The sequence below is a fragment of the Stenella coeruleoalba genome (assembly GCF_951394435.1).
Source record: "Stenella coeruleoalba genome assembly, chromosome: 13".
NCBI lineage: Eukaryota > Metazoa > Chordata > Mammalia > Artiodactyla > Delphinidae > Stenella > Stenella coeruleoalba.
The window spans coordinates 870795-897905 of record NC_137159.1 but is presented as its reverse complement, the minus strand read 5'-3'; the positions used below and the strand labels follow the sequence as shown (position 1 = coordinate 897905).

The following is a 27111-nucleotide window of genomic DNA, read 5'->3' as shown; positions in this document are numbered from 1 at the left end:
CATCAGCTTGGGGTTTGGGTCTCAGCACGAATTCTGGGGAACACAAACCTTCAGTCCATGACGAGCTTGCATTCACCAGGCAGTTACTTAGTTGCAGTCAGCAGTTTCATGCCCTGCTGCAGGCTGAGTCAGCACCGCGGGGATTGAAAGCTGGCCAAGGGTGTTCTTTGGCTGTAAACACCGTCAGTTCTCCCAGGAGGCAGGCTGTGTACGCCAGGCAAGGTTTTAAGCACTTTATGAAAAGTAAGCTGTTTAATTCTCCCACCTCCCCCCGCCCCAAATCTAGCATCTACGTTTCGTGATGAGGAGTCCATGGCAGAAACTGGCTGTTTGCCCAAGTTCACAAAGCGAGTTGGCAGCAGAGCCTGGCCTTGAACTCAGGCAGCTGGGTGCCAGGCCGCACGGGGACCACGAGCTGTGCCACTTCTCTGGGAGCACAGAAGGCAATGCTACCACCCTGTGATGCAGAGAACGCACTGTCCCTGTGGAAGAAGAGACCAGACAAACCGCAGACAAGCACGAATGGGCGAGACAGATTGGACTTGCACATTTAATATTGTTTCCGCACAGGAAAAGAATAGAACTGGACTTTTGGGTGTTTGGTCCTTTCCATCTCACCTAGGGTAAAATTCATCTGTGGTGGGAAAGAACATCTCCTTAGCTCCCAGTGGTGGAGTTGCTAAAACGTGCGGTGTGTGGTTACGTTTCTCTCTTTCCTCTCCAACCTCCACCGACTTGTCTGAGCACTTGAGCTCTAGTGGAAGGGCCCATTCTGCATAATCCTGGGATTATAGGTAGACCTGGAGGAGAAACACCAACACGGCAACCACTTTCCTTACCATAAATTTCTAAATTTGTAACCCACTAATTCCGAATTTTGAAATCTCATTTTGGAATAGGCAGACGCTTGCCTTTGCTCTACTACAAAGGGTGATGGTTGAAGATGGTTGAATGTCTTTAAGAACATAATCTTTTTTTTTTTGAAGTTAATTTTCTCTCTTTTTTAAAATAGATTTATTTAATTAATTAATTTAGGTTTTTGGCTGCCTTGGGTCTTTGTTGCTGCACGCTGGCGGCGAGCTGGGGCTACTCTTCCTGGCTGTGCGCGGGCTTCTTATTGCGGTGGCTTCTCATGTTGCAGAGCACGGGCTCTAGAGTGCAGGCTTCAGTAGTTGTGGCTCAAGGACTCTAGAGCGCAGGCTCAGTAGTTGTGGCACATGGGCTTAGTTGCTCCACAGCCTGTGGGATCTTCCCGGACCAGGGCTCGAACGGGTGCCCCCTGCGTTGGCAGGCGGATTCTTAACCACTGCGCCACCAGGGAAGTCCCAAGGACAGAATCTTTAAGGATATTTGCTCATTGCTTGCAAACTACTCTTAAAAAATGTTACTCGCTACAACTTTGATACCCAATTAACTACGCATGAACTTCAAATGAATAAAAATGCCTTGTTTTAATTTATTTACTATTTTTATATTTTAAAAAGTGTATGCTCATGGACAGTTAGAAGAAGAAAGGGCGGAAAGTAAAGGCTACTCATTTCTCCGCCATTTGCATCTCCGTGTAACTCCAGCTAACGGTTCCTTCTATACTTCTGGGTATTGGACTTTTCTTTAATTCAGGCTGCCCTCTCTCCTTGATTTAAAATGATTTACCCAGTTTCTGCTGGGTTATATGGAATGCAGACATTGAAGAAGTGAGAAAAAGCTGGTATTGGGCTTCCCGCCCCGGGGCGCCCTTGCAGCGGGAGGCGTGCGCACGCCCGCCCCAGGGCTTCCGCCACCGCCGCCCGCGCCGGCTTCCGGTCTCCTGTCTCACTTCCAGCCCTTCGCTGCCCACAGCAGGCCCTCTCCAGGCCCGGCACCCTTCTCCGAGATGCGCAGGCAGCGGGGTCGCTTCCTGCCGCTGCCCATTCCCTGCCTCCGTCCCCAACCCTGACCAGTTGACAGTTTGCCGCTGCGCGCCCCCCGCTCCCGGGGCCCTGGTTTTCTGGACCCTGTCTGTTCCCAAAAGCAGGTGTCTTCGTCTCGCCCAGCCACCCTGAACGTGCTTCCTCTCAGGAGCTGTTTAAAGACTGAGGAATGAACGGCTCTTCTGGCCGCCTGGCCCTCCCGCCATCTATACTTTGCCCACAGCTTTCGGATCTCCAAGAAGGGTGCATCTGGAGCTGCTTTTCCTCAGACCTGTGCTGAGTGGCGCTGGTGGAGAGCTGCTAGGAGGTGAGTCTGGGGTCTGTGTGAGGCCATGTTGTCCGTTTAAAAGCCATCCCACCCTGGTTATCTTCCCCAAGGCCTTGCCCAATGCCTGTTCCTGGCAAAGTTCTTTCCAGGAGAGGTAACACGTTAAACCTTAATCGCCACTAGAAAACCGTGCATTCCTTGATCAAAAAGCTGGAAAACCACCTTCAAACAAATTTAGCGTCCTGAAAAGACTCCACAGCAAGATTGGTAAGGTTGGGGTGGGGAGAGGAAAGAAGGGAGAGAGGACCCAGGAGAGCCTGCGGTGGGGAGCACCGGATGGCCATCTTCTCCTGCGTCATCTTTGTGCCCGTTTAAGTCTACAGAAATATGATGGTCGCCTTTCTGTGCACCATCAGGGCTCGGCATCCCCTGTCAGTCTGCAGGCTCCAGGAGGGAAGCTCTGCATCCCCTACTGTGGCAGCTGTTTGCATCAAAGTGTTCAAAGGAGACCATGGGGGCCTGGATGTGGTCTGAGGCTAAGATGAAAACAACGCCATGGTTCAGCCCATCATACAAAACTGTTTTGCGGGAACCTCCCCTATGTTCCTGGAGGTCAGCTCCTCCTTCCTCCCTGGCGGGGATAATAGACTCTGACCCTTCTGCTTGCGGCGGGTTCCACGCACTTCCTGCCGTCTCTTGCTTGAACACAGGTATCTGTTTATTCAGGTGTGGGCTGTGTTGCAATTAATCCCTTAACTAACTGTGGAGCAAGTGAACAGAATAGAGGAGTATTTAAGCGAAATGTTGCTGGGGGCGAGGGGGACTTTAAACCACCACCATGTGCCTTTCATTCGAGGCTAATTCTGCCACTAGTGCCAGGCTAGACCTTGAGGTCATTTTAATTAGAAACTCGTGTGATATGGATGCTTGTTCTCCTGCCCCAGAAACTTAGCTGCAGGTCGCGCTACGTGTTCGCTAACCCCAGGACCTATGTTGAAGCAGACATTTGTCAGCCTAGTTTGAGTTTGCTAAATAGAAATGAATTGCACTTGTCACATCTTATAATTCAGATTTTTCATCAATTCATGTTGATCTCACCCTCAGTTAGTATTGCTTTTAGTATTTTAAAATACTTACTTAGATATAATTGACTCATGAAAAACCTAGATTACTTTGTCCTTGAAAGCGACCACTATTTCTTTATAACTGGAAAATTGATCTGCCATACTTGCCATTTAAACCTAGGCACCTATGTATTTTGAGTTTCAGTAGTTCATCTATACATTGGAGGTGATAAATGCTGTATGTACAGCGCATCACACTTAGTGGTTTTGAGATTCAAATGATATATCGTGAGGATGGTTTAAAATACTAAATAAAGTACTGACCACATAACAAGTGGAATTAAAGCAGGAGTTCTTTTTCCCTCTTTTCTCACCAAATCAGGCTGTTTTCTTCCTTTTCTAAAATCATAAAAAGGCATAGGGTAATGTATACCACATTTAATCTGATCTTTACCTCTGGGGAAAAGGAGAACGAAGTGGAGAAACTTAACTGTATCTATGGAGTTTTGTTTCTTTAAAAAAATCTGAATCAAACATAGCAAGATGTTTAAATATGATAAAGCTGGGTGATGGGTAGACATTTACTATATTTTTCTATATGTTTGGAATATTGCACAAGGGAAAAAAGAACAAGACAGGCATTCTTTGGTCTTCTGTGTCACGGCACTTCTGTTCTCCCTCACTGTGCTGCTTCTCTGAACTCATTCACGATAAAAATCTAAGTGATAAAGCATGACTGTCCCTGAGACGCGGCGAGATTGCGCGGAAGAGGCCACGGCAGGAGCACCAGGGAGCAGAAGGGGAGTGGGCTGGTCTGCAGGCGGTCACACAACTCCATTGCAGCCCCGTCCAAGCCTCACGTCTCTCCCACTCATAGCTATGCCTGTCAGACCTGCAAATCTGGGAATTTTACTTAGACTGGCTTCCAAACTGCTGCTCTCAGGTTAGAGAGATCAAAGTGAGGTGTGGGCTACAGTGCTGTGTCACCCACAGGCAGGCTGGCCGTGGGGTTCCTCTGGGAGCAGAGTCTTGGTGTGGTCCTTAGCCTTGGGATGCTAGAGCCGTGTGGAGGCACCCATCCCTGGTGTGGACGCGGCTGGGGCAGTGCGGGCCTGGATCCACAGCCGAGGCAAAAACCCAGACTTCTGTATGGAAGTGAAGAAAATGCATACGGAAAGCACTCAATTCTATGTATACACTGATGACTTTTCAATAAACTCATCACAGCAGCTGTGTAACGGGTCACCCAGAATGAGACACAAGGCGATACCAGCCCTAGAAAACCCTCTCACGCCCCTTCCAGTCCCTGCCCTCCTTACAAGGGCGACCCTCTCCTGGCCTGTGACTCTGATGGCAAAGATTCATTTTGACTGTTTTGTACTCCTTGTGTCTGACTTTTCTGCTCAACAGTATTTGTAAGATTCGTCCATGTTCTCGCTTATGGTGGTAATTGTTTACTCTCCTTGCTGTGTAGTTGCGTGACTGTAACAGTTTCTCTCTTCTCCTGTTGATGTCGATGCGCGCTTTTGTTTGGGGCCTCGTGCTGTGCTGCTGTTCGCGGGCGGCTGTGTGATGTGAAGCGCTGGTCCTGGTGCGGCGGCGGCGGGGCCTGACTTCCTGCTTCTCCGTCTTCCGGGTGGTGAAGACGGGGCGGCCCCATGGCCCTCTGTTTGGCGGTTTTCTGGGAGGGTCCTCAAAGCACGGCCTGCGGTCGCCCCCTAACACTCACGAGGCCCGGGGGACGGCAGGGGTCCCGTCTCCTGGTTTCTGTCACAGGCAGCTAATCACTAACCATTAAAAAAGGGTGTTTCCTATTTTCCCGAATGTGGCCACATCAGTTTACACGTGTACGCTTCCCTCACTTATGTCCACGTTTGTGTTCTAATAATTTCTGCTAAACTCATCCTTTTCTCCCCAAAGCTGTCTGCGTTTTTTTTAATGTGCTAATTATTTTGTTTTAAATTACATGGAATAGATTTTCTTTTTTTTTCCTTATTGAAGTATAGTCGATTTACAATGTTGTGCCAATAGCTGCCATACAGCAAAGTCTGTCTGCTTGCTTTATACCTTTCTCTGTTTCACACGTTTCGCCAACATGACGACATGCTACCTTTGCACAGCGGTCCAGCTCAGGTGGTACATTCAGGCTACTTTTAAACAGTATATATTTTTAAACCGTAAAAAATTTAAGTGAGATCATTATTCCTTTCCCTTTAGAGGAATCTCATGTTCTTGGCAAGCAAGTTGGCAATTATGTGTCCTACTAATTATAAATCCTACTGAGTAGCCACAAGCAAATACAAACATTACTTGCCCTAAAGTAGTTTTTGAAAAATAAATCATATTGATTTTTATTTTACTGGGCCTTATTTCCACAAGCTTGAAAAATGATAAATCTCTACCTTAACATAAAAATTAGCTTTATAAATATTTACTAAATAATTTATTTTAAAATCTCAATCCCACTTGGTACCAATTTGAGTGTTAAGTATGAAAATATTTGTATAAGTGTGTATGTGTATATATATATTTGCTGATATTTATTCATTAAAAGTCACTCTGATCTCATACAAGGAGAGCAGCAGTGTGCTTCCCCCATTGAGGAAACAGTGATCCAGGTCCCAGGCTCTGCCCTTAAGAGACCCAGTCAGAAGTGAAGCAGAACATGCCCCCAAATAGCTGCAGTGCAGGAACGAGTAAGAAAAACATCTGTGTGGCTTCTACAGACAAGGTGACGCTGAGGTTTAGAATGTTGACTGAAAAAATTACACAACCTAAAAGTTGAGAGTTCTGTTTAATTCTGCAGATATTCTTAGGACCTCAGACCTGGGAGGCAGCATCTCAAGTAACCCTGAGAGAACTGCTCCAGGGAGGGGAGGGGAGAGCCAGGTTATATAAAAGTTTTGCAACAAAGGGCAGGTAGCCTGAACGTGAAAAGATTATTGTTAACTAAAGAAAACCAGATATCTCAATGAATTTAGAGCTTTTCTCTGTATGGGAAGTTGCAAGAGTCTGGGCTCACTGAAAGCATTCCTTTGATATGCACCTCAGCTATCTGGGGCCAGTATCCTGTGTTTTCACATCCCGAGCTTCCTCAAGGCTCACCAGAGTGGCTGCAGTCTGATGGCTGCTAGATGGCAGGTGTTCTCTGTTTCCTTCCTGAGTCCCCTCAGGGCTCACCAACTCATGGTTGGAGGGGTGCAATTGCTGATGACTGTGACATCCTTTCTTTACTGATATGGCGGGCGATATTTTATTTCTCAAGAAGATGAGATCATTTCCATCTGGAGGATCAGGGAAGACTTGTGGGGTAACAGCTAAAGATGTATAAGGATGGAAAGTTTCCAAGATTAAACACTTGAAATAAATATTTTGAAAATACCCTGAGAGCACTGGTTCTCTGAAGGTTGTGTGAACTGTTGACTCATGGTCATCATCGGATTGCAGTACCATCTCTTCCAGTTCTTGCTGTCCACATATGATGTTAATGCAAGTTCATGTGCCCGATGTACACTGAGGCCAGACAAATTGAAACGTCAGAGTTCGGAGCAGAGAAAGGTTTATTGCAAGGCCATACAAGGAGACGAGGTGGCTCTTGCCCTGAAAAGCCTCGAGCTCCCTGAAGGGTTTCAGCAAAGCCTTTTTAAAAGGCCAGGCCGCCCTGACCGTGGGGCCCACGCTGACCCCTGTGGCTGGAACTGGGTGTGGGCAGCAGCCAGGTGGGAGGAAACAGGTGTCACGTTATCTCTTCAATACGTGCTGTCCAAGGTGAAGTACACAGGTACCATTTTGGGTTTCTTTCCATTCCAGTTCCTTTCGGCTCCAAAATCTTAATAAGTTGCCATAAACTTACTGTCGTTCCTTTTTATTGTGCTAATGCTCGGTGGAAACCGGTTTGGGAGAACTGCTCGGGGCGGGTCCTGGCAGCAGTCACAAGGCACATTCAGCTAAAATTTTGGGAAAGACTTTCAAATGAAGTAATGATTTTTAAAAGAATAGACAGGAGGAAGGGAACCAGCAGGGAAGGCTGAGGCTCCCAGGGAAGCTGCGCCACCACCACCACCCCCGCCGGGCCTGCCCCCCAGAAGGACATGTCACTGCTGTCCGGCCCTCCTCTACCTCCTGCAGCGATTCTCAGGGGTGGGTGGCGGTGAAGACAAGGCTAAAAAGGAAACTTGGCTAGAGAATGAATCTGGGGGCAAACGGATGATACCTAACAGCACAGAAAATGGGTGTCGGACTCAGCCTAAGAGACAGCTAGCTTCCTAGACTCCCACCGACTGGCTGATTTTCAGAGTCAGCGGACATGTGCTTCTCCTATAGCTGAGAGTTGATTCTATTTAATTCTCTTAAAAATCTAGTTTGTGCAGCAGCTGATACCATATGAACGCCATTGTAGAAATATGGATTAACTGGTGGTTTTGATTGCAGTTTGTCACTTTTTCCGAGAAGCTTTTGATGACCTGGCTATATTATATGTTGCGTGTTCCCTGTTGCGTTTCCCCTGTGATGCTGTGATTTAGTTTTTCTACCTGCCTATTTTCCTACTACATGGTAAGCTTTTTCAGGGCGTGGATTTTCTCATGTCCCTTCTCAATAGTCAGCACAAAAATGTGAACAAGTAACAAGAGACTGTAAGTTGAATAAGATTACTTGAAAAAGAATTAAAATGTTCATAAATAAAATGTATAATAATTGACATTTAAACAAAAAATAAACTTAAGGGACAGCCTTACACCAGGAGAGAAAAACAATCAACTGGAAGACACATTTGAAGAATTTTTCTAGAATATAGCTCAGAGAGACAGATTTTATTCTAGTGTAAAAAAGAAGTTAAGACACAGAAAGGATAGGATGACATCAAAGATACATGCATTTAGGATTTCAGTAGGAGAGAATAGAGAGAAAGAAGAAGCAATATTTAAAGAAACAATGGCTGGGAATTTTCCCCAGCTGATGGAAAAACACCAGTCATTGACCAGGAAGTCCAACAAACCACAAAAACCCAGGCCTAGAGACATACTTAAACTGACGAACATGAAACAAAGAGAAGACATTAAAACAAATCGGAGAGAAAAGACAGGTCATCTCTGGAAAATGGACAGCTAGGCTGAGAGCTGATGTCTTGATAGCACAGTAAGCCCCAGAAGGTGGGGGATGATGGCTATAATATTAGTTATTTGCAAATAATATAAAGTCACAACAACAAATGAGTATCCATGAAGAAGTAAAAACCTGGTGTCCATGAAAAATTAATCAGGCGATCTAGGAAAGAAATGGAAGATTTTATTTATTTTATAATCTGGGAAGAACATCTCAGAAAGCTCTGAGAATTCTTCCACCCATTAGAAGTCAAGGCACAGTCAAGTTTTTTGAGAAAGTGGGCTGTACATCAAATGACATTATTTATTTATTTATTTATTTAATTTTATTTTATTTCACTTGGCTGACCCGCGCGGCTTGCAGGATCTTCCCGACCAGGGATCGAACCCAGGCGCCTGCAGTGAAAATGCAGAGTCCTAACCACTGGATCTCCAGGGAATTCCCTTCCAGTGACATATCATTGACAGTTTACATAATCCAGGTCTAAGCACAGTCCTGGTGGGCCGCGTGAGCGCTTACAAGATCCAGAAGGAGCGTTATCTTCTAAGGAGTTGTCTTGTTGATGCTGGGAGAATGTTACTCTTTATGGTCGAGCAGGTATTTCTAGCTGATGGGGAGCCTTGGTGGATGCCTAATGCAGATACATAATGCTCAGTGAGGGGAGAGAGGAGGCCAAAGGGCAGAGAAGAATTTTTTATGTTTAAATTTTTCTTGTCTTGCCATAAAATATGAATTTTATTTCACACTGGTAAACAGTCATGATCATCGCTTTCTCGTTAAATATTGCACTGCTGATACGTTTACTTATTTTGTCATGTGCCAGCGCCCACTTGCACGTGGGCTATGGCAAGAGCCTAAATGTTATTACCAGTTTATGGAGAATCCTGAAACTGATGATGTTTTATCCTAAGTTTTTCTGAAATTGCAAAAAGAACAGTTTTTGACTGTTTGTGATCTAGTTCTTTAGTCCACTTTACACAACTTCAGTGTTTAGCAGAAGCGAGATAACTATTTGGCATATCGTATTTTAAAGATTTTTTTTTTGATGTGGGCCATTTTTAAAGTCTTTATTGAATTTATTACAGTACTGCTTCTGTTTTATGCCTTGATCTCTTGGTCCCGAGGCATGTGGGATTCCAGCTCCCAGACCAGGGATCGAACACTCATCCCCTGCACTGGAAGGCAAAGTCTCAACCACTGGACCACCAGGGAAGTCCCTCAAATTTTAATCGTTTATTTTTCAGTGATCCGACCTTGTCAAGTGGTGGGTGAGGACGTTTTAGCCACTGCTCACCAGTGGAGCCACACAGCACATCCTGAGAGGCAGCTGCACCTGGACTGGACTTTCTGACCCTGTCTGAGCTGAGGAAGAAACGGAGATGGGGGGAGACAGTGGAAACCAAAACGAAAGACGGGCGGTTCTCATTCCCATGGTGGGTGCCAACTGGAGGTCATGCCCTTCACTACTGCTAAGTCATAAACGTGGATGAGACCCAGTCTCTACTCTCCCTACGACTGGAAATTGATACATAATCAAAGAATCGTACTACAGTTATTACGAATCCGATGATAGTTTAGAATTCTTATGGTTTCTTATTTCACTGAGAAGGGCATACCGAGATACAGTTTTCCTGTTAACAATGATTATACGTCAGCTCCTGATATGTTGCACTAGAAAAACACACGGCTTCTATGAAGTCTCTGCCAAAAGTGCATGACCTGAACGGAGTCATTAGGAAACAGCCGAGCAGCCCAAATGGAGGGACTTTCTACAGTGTACTGAAGTGTAGTCTTCCAAACTGTGAAGCCTGTGGAAGACAAAGACTGAGAGCTGTTCCAGATTAAAGGAGACTGAAGAAATACGACAGCAAGTGCAGCACAGGAGCCAGGCTTTTCTTTTGCTAAAAGGACGTTTTTGATGCCGAAAGCTCAGTTTCAGCGTGCACCGGTGCTGAATCAAATCTCGGAGAGAGTTTTGGGTGAAATAGAAAAGGAGAGCTTTATTACTTTGCCAGGCAAAGGGGGACACAGCGGGCTCCTGCCTTGAAAAACTATGTGTCCCCCTCCTTGGAGAAGATAGAAGTTTTATAGTAATTGTTCAAAGAGGGCATGGTCTGCTCGTGGACACTCTTCTGATTGGCTGGTGGTGAGGTAATCGGGAGTTGGCATCATCAACCTTCTGGTTCCAACTGGTCTGGGGTCTACATGCTTGTGGGCAGCAGACAGTTAACTTCTCCCACCTGGAGGGAGTTTCAGTATCTGCAAAATAGCTCAAAGATATTGTTGTGTCTATCTGTTGATGGGGAAACAGGACCCTGCCCCAAGGCTGCTCTTGACTGTTTCTCCCTGGTCTCACATCCCTTCCCTCCCCTAATTAACAACTGCTTGAATCTGCCCATTGGAACTCAGGGAAGGTCACGGGGGCTGGAAGAAGTCTGTTTTCTGTGATCAAAGAAATGGGGGGGGGGGCCTTCCCTGGTGGCGCAGTGGTTAAGAATCCGCCTGCCAATGCAGGGGACACGGGTTCGAGCCCTGGTCCGGGAAGATCCCACATGCCGTGGAGCAACTAAGCCCATGTGCCACAACTACTGAGCCTGCGTTTTAGAGCCCTCGAGCCACAACTACTGAGCCCACGTGCCGCAACTATGAAGCCCGCGTGCCTAGAGCCCGTGCTCTGCAACAAGAAGCCACTGCAATGAGAGGCCCCCGCTCACCACAACTAGAGAAAGCCCACGCGCAGCAATGAAGACCCAACACAGCCAAAAACAAAAACAAAAAACCTACTATTTAAAAAAAAAGAAAAGAAAAGAAATGGGGGACACAGAAAGGCTTTGTGCCCAGGAGCCCCACAGGGCCCTGCTCAGTATCATTATTAAGCTAAATTGACCAAGTCTGAATAAGGCCTGTAGATTATAATGGTATTGTGTGATGATAGTTTCCTGGTTTTGGTCTTTGTTCTGTGGTTATGTAAGAGACTGTCCTTGCTTCTGGGAAATACACACTAACTATCTGCACTTAAGGACATCACGTCTGCAACTTACTCTCATATGATTCAGGGAAAAAAGCAAGAGCCAGAGAAGGTCAGGGCAGGTGTGGCAAAATGTGAACATTTGAAGAATCAGGACAAAAGATGCATGGAAATTCTTTGTGCTCTTATTGCAACTTACAGTTTTTTAAAAAAGGTAACAGAATAAAACTGTTATTCAATAAAACTATTATTCAACTATTATTCAAACTGAGATAAAGCATTTCAAGTATTGGTAGCACTCACTAGAAGCAGGTTAAGTCCCTTTAAAGGGGAAGACACTGGGTTGCTCTCTGAAAACATGAGATTTAATAGTCCCTGGAACTTCCCTTTTTATGTCCCATAAATGCAAACTCAAGTTCCAAATTCCCCACCAGGTGTGCAAGTCGTGTGCTTGGACTGAGTGTTTTGTTATTGTTTTTTCTGAACCTGCTTTGAAGGCACCTCTAGAGTGGGGCTAAGCCACCTGCCAAAGGTAACAGTGACAGGGCTGGGCCTTCTGTGCAACCTCTTCTGTTGACTCGTTTAAAAATCAGTCCAGTTAGACTTAGCTTTCACAAATGTGTTAATCAGATCAATTCCTGAGTCCCCATGTACTGTATAGTAGGTTTGCACAGTAATAAAAAAATGTTTTAATGGAATCTCAGCAACAGGGTTTCCTTTGTTTAATTCTCATTTAGATTCTTTTTAAAATTTTTTACTTTCTTTTTTAATTGAAATATATTTGACATATAACATATAAATTTAAGGTGTACAACATGTTACTTTGATACATTTATACATTGTAGCGATAATTAGCACCTCTATCACATTGCATAATTATCTTTTCTTTTTAGTAGTAGTATTTCAGGATCCCTTTCCCAAAAGCAGGTAAACTCCAGCCAGGGTGGAGCTGATGACTCACTGTGGTCCACGGCAGGGCTTTTTAGGAGTAGTTGAACTTAAGAATCATTTAGTTCTTGGCAAGACTGATGGTTATAATACACTATTGCTGTCTGTTAGATTCCTTTACTGGCTCATTTATGAGGGCATGGTCTCAGCTACTAGGACTGGTTCTCCTAAAAAGCACTAAACGGTTAAAAACTACTAAAACTGTTAAGAAACAGTTCAGATGCCTAGGGTGTTGCATTGTTGAGATGATGTTCTTGTAAGACTCCCTGTTTCTTCTGCCAACCCTCTGCGATGGTGTTTCTTGCTGTAAATAGAGGCTGGGGACTTTTTCCCACCTCCAGTGGTGCTCCGGTCACGTTCCAAACGGAGCCTGGGCCCAGAAGATGACGCTGCTGGCCAAACCCCTTTCCAGCAGACACGGAGCAATCTAGCGCAGCACCCCTGGGTTTTCTCGCCAATATTCTTGGAAAGAGGAGCTTGTTGCCCAGTGCTTAGGATGCTTCTGTCGTCACATCGACCGTTCACGTCAAAGTGGTTTCATCTGCAGCATCTCCCCCTTTGTAGGGATTCATTCAGATTTTTTTCAAGTGCACTTGTTCTCTACCTTCTGAATTCAAAGAGTATTTGTACTCAGTGATGGATATAAGCATTAGGCCAAATCTGCTCGAAGGAAAAACCAGACATTTCTCCAGAGTTTTCTGCAGCCTTCAGTGAAACAGTGATCTTACTTCGGAAACTCTGCGAGGGAATCAGTTGTAACCTAGAGGCTCTGACCTGCCTTTTACAAAAGGTCATTTATATTTTCTAACAGTGCAAGGTTAAGAGGGAAAGAGAACCCAGGGAACTTGCTGCTCTTTGTTGTTGTTGTTGTTATTGGGTGTGTGTGCCAAATCCAGCCTGATGGCTGAGCCTTTTTTTTTAAAATATAAATTTATTTACTTATTTATTTTTGGCTGTGTTGGGTCTTCATTGCCGCGTGTGGGCTTTTCTCTAGTTGCAGCGAGCAGGGGCTACTCTTTGTTGCGGTGCATGGGCTTCTCGTTGCGGTGGCTTCTCTTGTTGCAGAGCACGGGCTCTAGGCACGTGGGCTCAGTAGTTGTGGCTCATGGGCTCTAGAGCGCAGGCTCAGTACTTGTGGTGCATGGGCTTAGCTGCTCCGCGGCATGTGGGATCTTCCCGGACCAGGGCTCGAACCCATGACACCTGCGTTGGCAGGTGGATTCTTAACCACTGCGCCACCAGGGAAGTCCCTATTTATTTTTTTAAATTAATTTTTATTGGAGTATGACTGCTTTACAATGTTGTGTTAGCCTCCACTGCATAACAAAATGAATCAGCCGTACACATACAGATATCCCCTCCCTTTTGGACTTCCCTCCGATTTAGGTTACCACAGTGCATTAGGTGAGTTTCCTGTGCTAACAGCATGTTCCCATCAGTTGTCCATTTTATCCATAGTGTCAATGAGGAACTTCCTGCTCTTAAAGGGCTGGGAATTTTCTTTTTTCCTGCCCTCTATTTTTTTCTGAAAGGGTGCATCAAGCATAATGGAGGGTTCACAGCAATACTTAGAAATTATATGATTCCTTGTGTTTTCAAAGCCCGAATCTCCTTTTTTTCTTTTTTTTTTTTTTGCGGTACGCGGGCCTCTCACTGTTGTGGCCTCTCCCATTGCGGAGCACAGGCTCCGGACGCGCAGGCTCAGCGGCCATGGCTCACGGGCCCAGCTGCTCTGCGCGGCATGTGGGGTCTTACCGGACCGGGGCACGAACCCGTGTCCCCTGCATCGGCAGGCGGACTCTCAACCACTGCGCCACCAGAGAAGCCCTCTGGGTGGTTTTTATGTTGTTAACTTTGCATTTTGGAAAATGTTAAAAATAAGGGAAGGTATGTGAACCCCAGTGTCCCCACAAACCAAGTTCCACAGTTATCAACGTTTTGTTGAAACTGTCTTTCATCTATTCACCTACCCACTTTCCCCATCTCATGTTATTGTGAAGCAAACCCGGACATCAAAAAAAGTGTTCATAAGCATTGTTGAAATGTCTAAAATTGCATCTGGTAATTTTGTAATATAAATTTGCCAGTTTTCTACAGATAGTAAAAATAAAAGAACTTACTGTGCTGCCAGGTTACACGTCACCAGGGTGTGTGAATGTGAAGGACATGGGCATGTGTAATTTGGAAATTCCTGGTCCTCTATGAAATGTTTGTATTTTTAAATTCTTACTAAAACTCAAGATTGAAAAAACGCGTTTGTGTGCATGTGCGCACACACACAATCGCAATACTGTTACGCCTAAAGTACTGGCAAGAATTCCTTAATGTCATCAAATACTCAGAGTGCTCAAATTTCTCCAATTTTCTCATATTTCTAAATAATTTGGTTGTTTTAAAAATTAGGTTCATGCATTTGAATCAGTCATTCTCATTATGTCTCTTAAATCTCTTTTAACTGATAGGTTCCCCCAGTTACCCATCAACATTTTTTTTTTTTTGATGAAGAAACTGGGCCATCTTTGCTGTCGAGCTCCCACAGTCTAGATTTTGCAAACTGCATCCCCATAGTGTCATTTAACATGATCTTCTGTCTCCTTATTTCCTGAAAATTGGTGTCCTATCTAAGGCTGAGTCACACTCAGGCTCCATTTTGGCAAGAACACTTTTAACAGCAGACCCACAAGAGCTGTTGTTTGTATGTAGCGGGTGTGGAAGATCAGTGCCTGCCCGGATCCGTTATTTCATTAGAGGGCCAAAATGTTGACCTTCTAATTGTGTCATTCCTTCTTCAATTGTTAGCTGGTCTACTCCTATAAAAGGAAACTTCTTCTCATCAATTATTTGGTTACCCTGAGGTATAGTTCATATAGGAAAAGAAGGGTACATGCCTGGGTTTCCCCTTTATTTGCAGGTTTTCCAAACAACAAAATGGTTTCCTAGCATCTTCCAGAGACGACCAGTGATCTGTACAAAGACATCATGACGAGTTCTGAGCTTTAACACGTTTACTGGGCTTCTGCCTTCTGAAATTATTTTTTATGCTCTAGTTTTCATATTATAAGCTAACTCGAGAGGGTTTTTCTAACCTTTGATTGGCTCTCATATTGGCTGATAACACCTTTGACACAACTCTTTTCTTTCCCAATATGACAGTATCTTCCAAGTTCCTTGGTACACTGTCTTCTGCATACCTGGAATTGGACAGTTCTCTAAGGCAGCCTAGTTTTTTGTTGAGAAATGCTGTAAGGATCTCTAAGGTGCTCACTGCTATTGGGCTTATCATTGTTTCTAGGTCTTTCAGAGGACAGTGCTACAGAATTCTTTTTTTTTTTTAATTTATTTATTTTTGGCTGTGTTGGGTCTTTGTTGTGGTGCACGGGCTTCTCATTGCAGTGGCTTCTCTTGTTGTGGAGCACAGGCTCTAGGTGCTCAGGCTTCAGTAGTTGCAGCACACGGGCTCAGTAGTTGTGGCTTGCGGGCTCTAGAGCGCAGGCTCAGTAGTTGTGGCACACGGGCTTAGTTGCTCCGTGGCATGTGGGATCTTCCTGGACCAGAGCTCGAACCCGTGTCCCCTGCATTGGCAGGTGAATTTTTAACCACAGTGCCACCAGGGAAGTCCCAGAATTCATTTTTAGAAATCAAATATATTACTAGCTGTAAGACTTAGATCAATATGATTTACTTCTCTGAGCCTCAGTTTTCTCATCAGCAAAGTAAAGATGAGTGATCCCTACCATCTCATAGGCTTGTTACAGGAACTTAACAAGGTAGCACACGCTGCGATTAACTCAGATGTCCCTCTGCACAGCTCGGAATGCAAGTCACAGGCTGTACTTTGATTTTAGACCAGTTGTGCGTAAGCTCTTACGTGCTCTTGGGAGGTGATAGCCTCGAAGTGCAGTCTATCTCCTTCCTTTCCTTCCTGCCCCTCCCTCTTAGTGCACACAGGATACCCCTCATAATAGGGGTCCTTAGGGGAGTCCCATCGACCTGTCTTCTTTGGGGTGCAGCCTGCAGTGGGTGGTCAGGAAGACGTGAAGGCTGAGAGCACCGGCCCTGCCACAGCCCCTCCTAAACGCAGAGCTACCACCTCGCCATCCCCGACTTCTCGCTGACCAGCACTCTCTTGACAGCTTTTTCTTAAACTCTCAGAACTCAAAAGGTCGTTTCATCATTTTCCTAAAATATGCGAGGGATGCCTCTTGATGCCTCCACTCTTGTGAGACCCGGATTTTTCGGTCCTTGCGAAGCAGCCGGCATTTTCTCTTTAAAGTAGAAAGTAAAAGCCAGTGTGATGCCTGGTGCAGCCCCTTTCGAGCAGAGGCCCTGCTCCAGGAGGCCAGCACGGAGCCAGGGGCTGCTTCGTGGGGGGAGGGGGGGTGAGGGCCAGACCTGGCCGCTCAGGACCGTGTCCACTCAGTATGTGATCCCAGCAGGGAGACAAGTGGCCTGCGGTTTTCAGACGCCTCACCTCCAGGTCTCAACCCCATCCCTTATCTTCAACCCATCCCACCTACTGTGTAGGCTCTGGGCTTTGATTCCCAAATAGAATTCCCATAGAATCTGTAAAGTTAGAGCACCATTTCATTAATTTTGATTTGGAGTTCTGAATTTTAGACTATTTAAAATTAAGTAAGACACTTGAACCCACAGGTCAACCATAGCTTCACTAGAACTGGGGCAGTAGACCCTGTACCCCTGGGTGAGGCACTAGGAGGCTTTCAGCACCACTTACGCATAGTCTGCTGCAAAAAATGGAACCCGATCTCATCGAGCCTGTAACACTAACTGCCCGTTAGGGAATGGCAGGGACAGTGAAACAATTAAATGACATCATGAGGATGTCATCAGTCAATCCAGAATGTGGAAAACTCCAGAGGACAAGCGACCAGGTCCTCCCAAAATTAATGGCATAAAAAGGGAAGGGAAGGATGGTTACAAAAGAGACTTAAGGGACAGATTAGCCAAATATACTATGTGGAATTTGTTTGAATCCTGATTCCACCAGAGCAATTGTAAGAATAGGTTCTTAAGACAATATGTACAATATGAAAAAAACTTAATTTTGTGACATATGATAATAGTATAGTGGGTATGTTTCTTAAAAACTTTTCATCAGTTACAGAGGCATACTACAGTATTTATAGGAAGAAAGGCATGATATAAGAGATTTGCTTTAAAATATTCTGAAACAAAACAAAGTACCAGTGTTTGTGGGGAAGAAGTATAAAAATAACATGTGCAAGATGTTGATTTTTTGAAGCTGGGTGGTAGGTTTAAGGAGGTTTATTATATTATTCTCTCTGCTTTTTATATGTTTAAAACTTTCTGTAACAAAAACGTTTTTTAAAGCAAAAAACAGTAAAAATAAAAAAGTGAGAGAGGGAGAGGAAGGGAAGTTTTCACAATATGGTCTAGGTGGAGACAGAGGTGCCTTGTACCCTGCTTCTATCCAGCCAGATGGCGAGAATTGATCAATTCGGGGTATATTTGGGAGGAGTAGAGAGCTGTTTTCTAGTGGTATTAGGAAAGGGGTGAAGATGAAGAATGTCACCTGCCGTATCAGTAAACAAAGGATGCTGTGGCCATCAAGCCACCAGCCACTGCAGCCGCCTTGATGTGCACCCTGAGGAGATTCAGGATGGAGAAAAGCAGGATATTGGCCCTAGATCATTAAGGTGCACATCAAAGGAATGATTTCAATGAGCCCAGACTCTTGCATCTTCCCATACATAGAAAAGCTCTAAATTCATCAACAGTAATCTTTTGATGTTCTGATGACCTGGTTTTTATTGCAAAAACTCCTATATATCCTGGCTCCGTTCCCCCACCCAAAACCTAGCCACCACTGCCTTGCCTTTACAGAGAAGCCCCTCAGAGCCCTCTGCATCCCAGGCTTAAGTTCTCAGAAGTCGGCCAAATAAAACTTAATTCACAACTTTTAGGTTGTGCATTTGTTTCGGTCGACGGGGGGGAATTGATTATGATTCCTCAGTTTTGGACTGCAGCGGCCAGAAGGATGGCCATAAACTTGTTGAAGAAAACTGGGAGATGGGAGAGGTAGGCAGAGCTCCAAAGTTTGGTTGTGGCCACACTGAGTCTGAGATGGGATTAGAAATCTCGGTCCCCAGGCAGACATCCAGCCCTGGGGCTCAGGGGAGAGACACACTTAGGACTCATCAGCCAGACGATAGCATTAAAACTAGGGGATTGAATAAGTTCACTAGGAGAGAGTATGGTTAAAGAAAAGTAGTTTGTGTAGCGCTAGAATTTTCCAGAATCTCCGAGATGAACACTAAGAAATCTGAGGCAAAAAGGAAAATCAGGCTTCTGCAGTAACACGTTCAAGCACACATTCAGACCGCAGGCGCCTTGTGTTGGCTGGTGTCTCTACACCCACAGGCTTCGGGAACTCTCGCTGGGAAGTCACTGCGGTGCCGTCTGGATGCAGCCTGGGGTGGAATGTAAGCTTGCGGTCAGCACTCCACTTTCCAAAAAGCAATGCTGTCATCTAAACCTGGACCTTGTTTCCTGTCTGCTTCCCCGGCTGCTTGTCAGTATTTGATTTTCAGATCACAGGACCCCGTACTGCCAAACCCCAGGCCTGTCACTTAAAACAAACAGAAGAGGAAGTCAACAGGAACCATGCTGATCGAGCTGTCCACTTGGGAAACTTTCCCTTGGTCCTTTGCTGCTGCTGGCCCCCACCCACCCCTAGGGAGAGCGGTGCAGTGCTAACTGAGCGGCTTTTGTTTGTTTCCTGACTCCGTGGCCCCAAAGGACAATGCCACATTCACAAGCCAGTGGGACCCCAAATGTCTGCAGATGCCAGCAGCAAGGTTACTGTTCAGTCTGTTGGCAAACTTCTCCCTGGTGCGTGCCTGAACGGGCTGTGAATTTAATTCCCTGACCTCTGTCTCTTGAACCTTGACTGCCAGGAGTGCAGGGTCAGCCTTCCAAGGTAAAGAACTTTAGAGGCGGATTGGAGGAAGGAGGTGGGGTTCACGTTGCAAATTCTCACCAGTTTAGTCGGTAATTTCAGCTCCTTCTCCTAGAGCAGCGGGTAGTCTATGAATTGGCCGAGTGGGCAATCAGTCGAGGTCAGTGGGTGATGCCTCAAACTCACCCTTTTAGCCAGAGATTTCCTTCTCTGTGTAAAGCCATTAGTGAGTGAGACCGTGCCTTATTAAAATAAATCCAGGTCCCCCCAAGTTTCTGTCTGAAAGGAGACCTTCTAGGTGAGTATGGTGGGGAGGTGAGGAGACAGCTAGGGCTGATCATGTAGACAGAGACAGAAGACACGGGATGTGCAGACTTGGAACAACGTTCTAGGTCCTGGAAATTCCCCCACGAGGCTGCCTTGAGTTGCGTGATCTACTCGCCTGTCCTTATGCTCAAGTCCTTTTTTCCCCCTTCAGCTGGTGTAAGTGGATTTCTTTTTTTTCTTTTTTTTTGGCCATACCACGTGGCATGCAGGATCTTAGTGCCCCGACCAGGGATCAAACCCGTGCCCCCTGCACTGGAAGCACAGAGTCTTAACCACTGGACTGCCAGGGAAGTCCCGATTTCTATTACATAGAGTCAAAGAGTCCTTGATGCAGATTTGGTGAGTCAGTTAGGACAATGGGTGTCACCTCACATTTCTGAGGCCACAGATGCTCCTTGTGCTGGCAGGGCTGGGGAGGAGAGGAGACCCCAGTCTCAGAAGAGGCCCCAGGTATGTGGGGAGCCCTGCGGGACCTGCCAGGGACAGCCAGCAGGTTCAAACCTCCAGTCTGTGCACCAAGCACAACCGTTCTGTTTCATGACTTTAGTGGGAACCCCTACACCACAGCGCGGGGCTTCTCCACGCTCCACGCGAATGTGCATCACCTGGGAGCCTTGTTGAATGCGGATTCAGTAGGTGTGTGGTGGGGTAGACACCCCTAACTCCTAACCAGCGCCCAGATGACCTGAGAGTAGAGTAACCTGGCCAGGTCACCTTGGCTCGGACCTGCCTCTACCCTAATTAGAGCCAATAGGCTTCTGCTGCTTCACTTAGAACCATGCTTGTTAACTGCTACCTTCACCCCATAAACAAGAAGGTAAGACAGTGCTTACCAAAAACTGAAAATCTTACAGCTTTTGTTGAGAACTAGAAAATAAACACCTGACTACCTAAGCATTCAAAAAGGGGGGGTGGGGATGGGAATTCCCTGGCGGTCCAGTGGTTAGGACTTTCACTGCCTCGGTCCTGGGTTTCAGCCCTGGTAGGGGCAATAAGATCTGCAAACTGCAGTGCGGCACAGCCAAAAAGAAAGGGGCGGCGGAGGGAGGCTTCTTTCAAGCTGGGAACAGAAAGCTTGGACACGGCTTGGAAAGGAGTAATTTACCTGTCTCCTTGCCTCAGCAGAAGAGTCCTAGTGATCCAGGTTCCTGAAAACGGTGCTTGAAATGCATCACAGGGGCTCAGTGTTTAAAGGTATTGTGAATTTTATACTTACCTAAAATAATTTGTTTTCTTTTTTGGTAAAGCATCTGACTAATTCCTCATTTATCTGTTCTAAAATTCCAAGTTTTTTTACACTCCATTTTCTAAGAGCTGAATTCCAGAACACAAATTTCCTTTATGGAAATTCCCCCCCTCGCGTGTTTACTTGGGCAGAGGTGAACTTGGGGACGCGGGACAGCCCGTGGGGGCTGTGACCCCGCCCTCACAGCATGTCACACTGATATGATGACATGACATGCAACCGTTTGTTGCAAAACAGTTGTGTCCTTTTCTTAGGGCAAGGCTTCCCTGAAGCTTCCCAGAACAGTCCCGGTTCTGGATGTGCCTTGCAGGGCCCTGCTGTGTGTGGCTTTGATTTTTCAGTTGATTCACAAACATTTGTGCTTGGTTGGATTTTGTGGGAAGCAAAAGTCAGGGAGATGATGGAAATTCATTATACATTCTAGTGGTGTGACGGCACACGTGGTAGCAGCCAGGCTCAGGAAACGGCCTAAGCTGCACAGATTGACAGTGGGAATTTGATCTGGGGAATTTGGAGCAATGTCTGAGGAAGCCCGCAGAACACGGTGGAAGGCAAGCTGTCCCAGACATTAGCCATTTCAGGAAAGGCAGAAAGGACACTGACAGGGGGTGAATCCAGGTGTCCAAGAGCAAGGACCACCGTGTGAGCTGGAGCCACCGGGGCTGCCTGGTGGGGCTGGGGCCCTGGGGGAGGAGCTGCCCAGCCAGAGCTGCAGCACACATGAGACACAGCCAGAGGAGCAGGGGGGAGGGGGAAGGGAGGGGGGAGAGGGAGGGGAGGGGAGGGGAGGGGGAGGGGAGGGGAGGGGAGGGGAGGGGCCCTGCCTCCCTCCTCCTCCTGCCAATCTCCCGCCAGTACCTCCCACTGTCCAGTCCTACCTGGAAGCAGACGGCAAACAGCTGGCACTCATTTGTGGCTCAGCATCAGTTCTCTTGTATCCGCCTGTATTTGACTCCTGTTTGATGACGTCATGGGTCCAACCACCAGGAATAGCTCTCCTTAATGTACCCTCTCCCGCCAAGTGGAGAGACACAAAGTCTCAGCAATCTCTGGATCTATTTCAAAGTCCAGGATCTCTGGTGATGCACAGCCCCCTTTGTCAGATCCAGATGTGGCTTCAAATGTGGTCTATGAACTGCACGGGTTAAGTACCACCCATTTTCCTTGTCTAAAATAATAAGCAAGAGATAAAGCGGAAATATAGGTGCGTGTGTATGGGTAATTTTAACACTTACTGACGTGTTATGTTTTATATTTATTTATTCATTATATTTTACTCTTTAAAACTACTACAGTTCTCATTTCTGTAACCGTCACTGGGTTGATATGGTCACTTTTTTGTTCTTCACCCCCCATTCCAAGTTCCCTTTGCCATCGTATGGTTGACATTCTCTAGCTGGTGGGATGACAAACGTTTGCTTCTGAATAGTTCGACGCGTCTGTGGTCCTGCCTGTAGTTTTCCCTTAGATTTTACTTTGGGACGTGGAAGTATTAAGAAGGACCCACTAAACCCCTGGACGCCCCAGCTGGTCCTCTCTTGTCCCCAGGATCTAGGGCCAACCGCCTATCCCCAGGGAAAGCCAGCTCAGCATGTCCCCTCCTCTGTCTGCCTGGTGGGTCAGTGGCGTGAGGAGCCCCAAGTAGCCAGGCCTCAGCGTGAGTCAGTGGCACCTTGTTGCAGCCTCGGACGAAGACTCCCCCCCTTGACAACCGAGAACTCTAGGCCTGCGGATCCAGTTTTCAAGGCTGGAAATGGTTTACCAGGTGGTGGTGAGAGGGTCCCTATCATCTCTACCCTGACCCCTGGACCTGTGAACCCTGCTGTGGAAGAAACAGCACATATACCCTCCTTGGTGCAAAGCATTCAGGGGCAGCACCCAGCCTTGCTTCCCAGCTGGTTCCTTAACCAACCATTTGTAAGATCGGGCTCAGGCAGGTCCAGGAGGTTAGGGTCCCATAACAGCTCCTGCTGCCTTGCCCTCCCTCCCTCACCCAAACTCAAGCCCTCGTGGAAGCTCCTTATGACCATATGAGAGGACAGAAAAGCTTGGGTCTGGTTTACAGATGCTTCTGCGCAGCCTGCTGGACCAGCACGGAAGGGACTGTGGCTGCACTCAGACCCTCTCCAGGGCCTCCCTCGAGGACAGCGTGGAGAGAGACCTTCCCAGTGGACGGAACTGTGGGCACCTTGCCCAGCTGGAGAGAGAGCCGGAGGTAAGGATCTGCACTGGTTCGTAGATGGCGGCTCATGGCTTGGCTGGTTGGTTGGGGGCTCTGACAGGGAGCCTGGGGAGTGGGCAGAGCACGATGATGTCTGTGACCCCTGTGAGAGCTTCCAATGGCATCCACTACAGAGGAGGCTTTCAGAAGTCAGGTGAACAAGACGACGTTAGTGTGTGAATGTTGCTCCCCACGCCCCCACTTGCTCGGTGGCCCCCGTGCAAAGTGGTCATAGCGACAGGGGTGAAGCCTGTGCGTATGGGCAACCCCTCCCCAAGGCTGGTCTGGCCACTGCTGTTGCTGAGCGCCCAGCCTGCTGGTGGCAGAGCTTCTTCCCCGAAAGGGCGCTGCTTCCAAGAGGGGGTGGTGACGGGCCAACTACGTGGTCGTAGGTTGGTTGCATTGGACCCCTTTCCTCCATGGACAGGGCGGCAGTTTGTCACTACAACAGACAACTGTTCCGGCTGTGGACTTGCTTTCCCTGCCTGCGCTGCTTCTGCTAACCCCACTATTCTTGGATTCAAAGAATGTTCTGTTTACCATCATGATAAATGTTCTATTTACCATTGTGGCAAAACCTTCCTCTGCCCAAGCGACTCTCATGCATCAGAAGAAGTAAGTCATTTTCACTTGGACGATTCCTGCTGTGCGTGCACAGCCGTGTGGCCTGGTGGCTCACACAGCACCCAGTAATGATGGCAGCTTGAGTGCCCGCTGATCTGGTGTCCCCTGGTCAACTTTTCAGTCTCTAGACAAGCCCAAGAGGAAACCTCCAGCTGTTTCTCAAAAACATGGATTACAGTTCTTGGTAGAATAAAATAGATTTGCGCTGGGTGGTAGAAACAGGGGTGTTTTGGCTTTCCAGAGGTTCACGTTGACGTATTTCAGTGCTGACTCAGCCCTCGAAAGTCTGGTTGTTCCCTTTCCTAGATGTACAGTCACCTGGTAACTGACCTCAGGTCCCTTTGGGAAGGGCTCTGAGGAAGACTCATAGATTATTATATTTCTGACTGTGCTGAAGATTCCTTCCTAAGAGGACCTGGCCTCCTCTTCCTCAGGGTTTGGGGCTCCTGTGAGCTGACAAAGGTCTGGGAGTCAAAAGAGAAATAACTTCCTTTTCTGGTCACTCAGTCATGCTTCTGCTGACCTAGAACTTTTCTGCTTGTGTGGATGAAGTAACCTTAGTCGGGTGCCCTTCCATTTCAGATCTCTGTAGTTCAGACAGTCTTCTCCCCTTTTGCACATCACAGTAATTGCACCCATTTGTCTGCTGGACCCATTGCTGCAGGACCCCGCCATTCCTGCTGGTCAGAAAGCCCATTTCAGTGCAGAGGTTCCCGCTGTCATTCGCACAGGGCTTTTCAAGGCTGCTGGTCCTCTACTCACCAAAGCATCTCTCAGAGCCTTAATAAAGGGAGTCTCCAGGTCCTCCTGGGAGACAGTCAGGTGGTGAGGAGGTGGGCTGCACAAAATAATTTCTTTTCAACTTTCTCATATTCCTAAATCTTTGGATTCCTTCCTTGACATTATCCCAGGGAAGTTCTGGCCTCTCTTGTTAAATGTAGACTACCGTCGGGCCCACATTTCAGTCAACCAATCAACCAGATTGTTAGAGCCAGCGCACAAAGTCCAGGGTCTTGAATAATAGTCCCCATTATCCAGTGCATTATCCAGTGCAACATTTCTTTCCATCTCAGGTGACTGTGGATATAAACTTAGCAAAATCTTGAGTTGTTTTGGTTTATAAGTTATCTGGGAACAGACCTAGGATGCATGGGTCCGACTGTAACTATGGGTTTGGAAGTAATGAGCAGAGGTGAAAGTAAGTCTTCAGGAGAATAGGCATTTCCTTAAAAGACACTTACCTCAGGTGAGTGGCTTCAGGTGCTGTGGAAGGCATGTTGCTACTGGTAAGGAAGTCTCGGTGGATCTGGGGTACGAGGTTGTCAGACTCTTACAAACCCATCCAGATGTCCTCATCTCAATCTCGAGGTCCTACGTGCCATACTAACAATTTCCAAGCCTTAACATGAGAGACTTTACAAGGCTGAAGGTGGAACTCTCTTGTGATTCAGAAGCTTGCACAACTAGATTTTGGGTCTAGTCCTCAGCCTGTGACATAAAAATAAGAAATTCTGTTAGGGCCTCCATGGGAGTTCTGTTCCTTTGACCAGGCCTTGCCTTGAGCCAAGAGTTTAAAGCCCTGAGCTTAGCTTTTTTCTCTTCCTGAGCCCTGTAGTGCAACATGAAGAAACCAGTCCTTCTTCACTTCTACCCTAACCATCATTGCTACCATCATCAACATTACTACCACGATCACTACCCTAACTATCATTGCTACTGCCATTACTACCCTAACCACCATTACTACCTCCATTACTACCATCACCACCATTACTACCACCATCACTACCCAAACTACCATTGCTACTGCCATTACTACCCTAACCACCATTACTACCATTACCACCATTACTACCACCACTACCCTAACCACCATTACTACCATCACCACCATTACTACCACCATCACTACCCTAACTACCATTGCTACTGCCATTCCTACCCTAACCACCATTCCTACCATCACCACCATTACTACCACCACTACCCTAGCCATCATTGCTATCACCATTACTACTACCACCCTCGTTACAACCATAACTATCAAGTATATTAGCTACTTCATGTCCCAAAGTCTTGCTTTCCCCTGGCCTTTTACCTTGAGTCAGCACAGATGACATTTAAGCTCAAATAGGTAAGCAATCACAGAATTCCTGAATCTCAGAATTCCTGGACCGCTTCTGGGGTCACCCGGGAACCCATGTAAGCCCGAGCAGATACGTTTGTGGCGTGGTGTTGGGGTGCAGCATTTGTCCTTGATGATGAACTAGCTGTATGACTTCTCTGGGAGGCTCTGGTTTGTACCCTGGAGCTGTGTCATTTCTGTACCACCGCACTCCTCTGAGTGGCCGGGAGCCGTACATCCTGACTCCCACTGCTTCCAGCCACAGTTCTCTGGAACTGGGAGGACACCGGAGCAGCAGCTTATGAATGGCTGGCAGTGAAGGGCTCTGCCCAGATAGAGTCAAGGCTCTCGTTTGAGAATTAGGATGAGGCCGGCCCTGCAGCTACTAGGGACGTTTGGGGTGCTGAAGAAGGAGAGGATGAGAAGGATGAGAAGAGGAGAGGTGGAGGCTGGGGAGACTGGCAGGAGACGGGGCTTCACCGGTGCCAACATCCCACCCCACCTCCCACCCTGCGCGCATGGGTTCCCTGAGGGACCCCCATAGCCTTAATTTAAATCGAAAGCAAGCAAGCAGAAGCAAAGCCAACAAAACAAAACCCTGCCTTTCACCTGAACTGTTTGCATGGTCTTGGCCTGGGGAAAAAAGAACACCTCTGGTGGCGCAGTGGTTGGGAATCTGCCTGCCAGTGCAGGGGACACGGGTTCGACTGGTCTGGGAAGATCCCACATGCTGCAGAGCAGCTAGGCCTGTGCACCACAACTACTGAGCCTGCGCTCTAGAGCCCATGAGCCACAACTACTGAAGCCCACGTGCCTGGGGCCTGTGCTCCGCAACAAGAGAAGCCACCACAATGAGAAGCCTGTGCACCGCAACGAAGAGTAGCCCCCGCTCGCCACAACTGGAGAAAGCCCACGTGCAGCAATGAAGACCCAATGCAGCCAAAAATAAATAAATCAATAAATTGTTTTTAAGAAAGGGAAAAAAGAACACCCCTAATACACTGTTGTGTGTATCTAGAGTGGAAAAAGACTTGTTTTCAGAATCAGATAGCTCATGGTTCAAGTTCATGGCCTTGGGTGGCTTAACCTCCCTGCACCTCGGTTTCCTCACCCGTAAAGTGAATAATTCCATTTGGAATGCCCTTCCAGCCCTACCCATGTCCACTTGCCAGCCCACTCTTCAAAGTAGCTCAGGTGATACCCACAGCCCTTCTAAGTCCTATGGCGTCACTGGCCTCCATAGATCCACCCTACTCCACCTTGTACACGCATTCACACGCCTTCCTATCGGGGCCGCGTCCAACCTTCCTTTGCCCCAGCAAGCGCAGCAGAGAGCCTCTCGGGGAGCAGGTGTGGAACGAGTGAAG

General features: G+C 47.0%; 1 long non-coding RNA gene across 1 annotated transcript; it reads left to right on the top strand.

Moving 5' to 3' along the window:
* Window positions 1-1988: 1988 nt before the first annotated feature.
* LOC307196153 lies at window positions 1989-23505 on the top strand. Its single transcript, XR_013831052.1, has 3 exons — window positions 1989-2217; window positions 22840-22989; window positions 23423-23505. It is a non-coding gene; the product is annotated as an uncharacterized lncRNA (long non-coding RNA).
* The last annotated feature ends 3606 nt before the right edge of the window (window positions 23506-27111 follow it).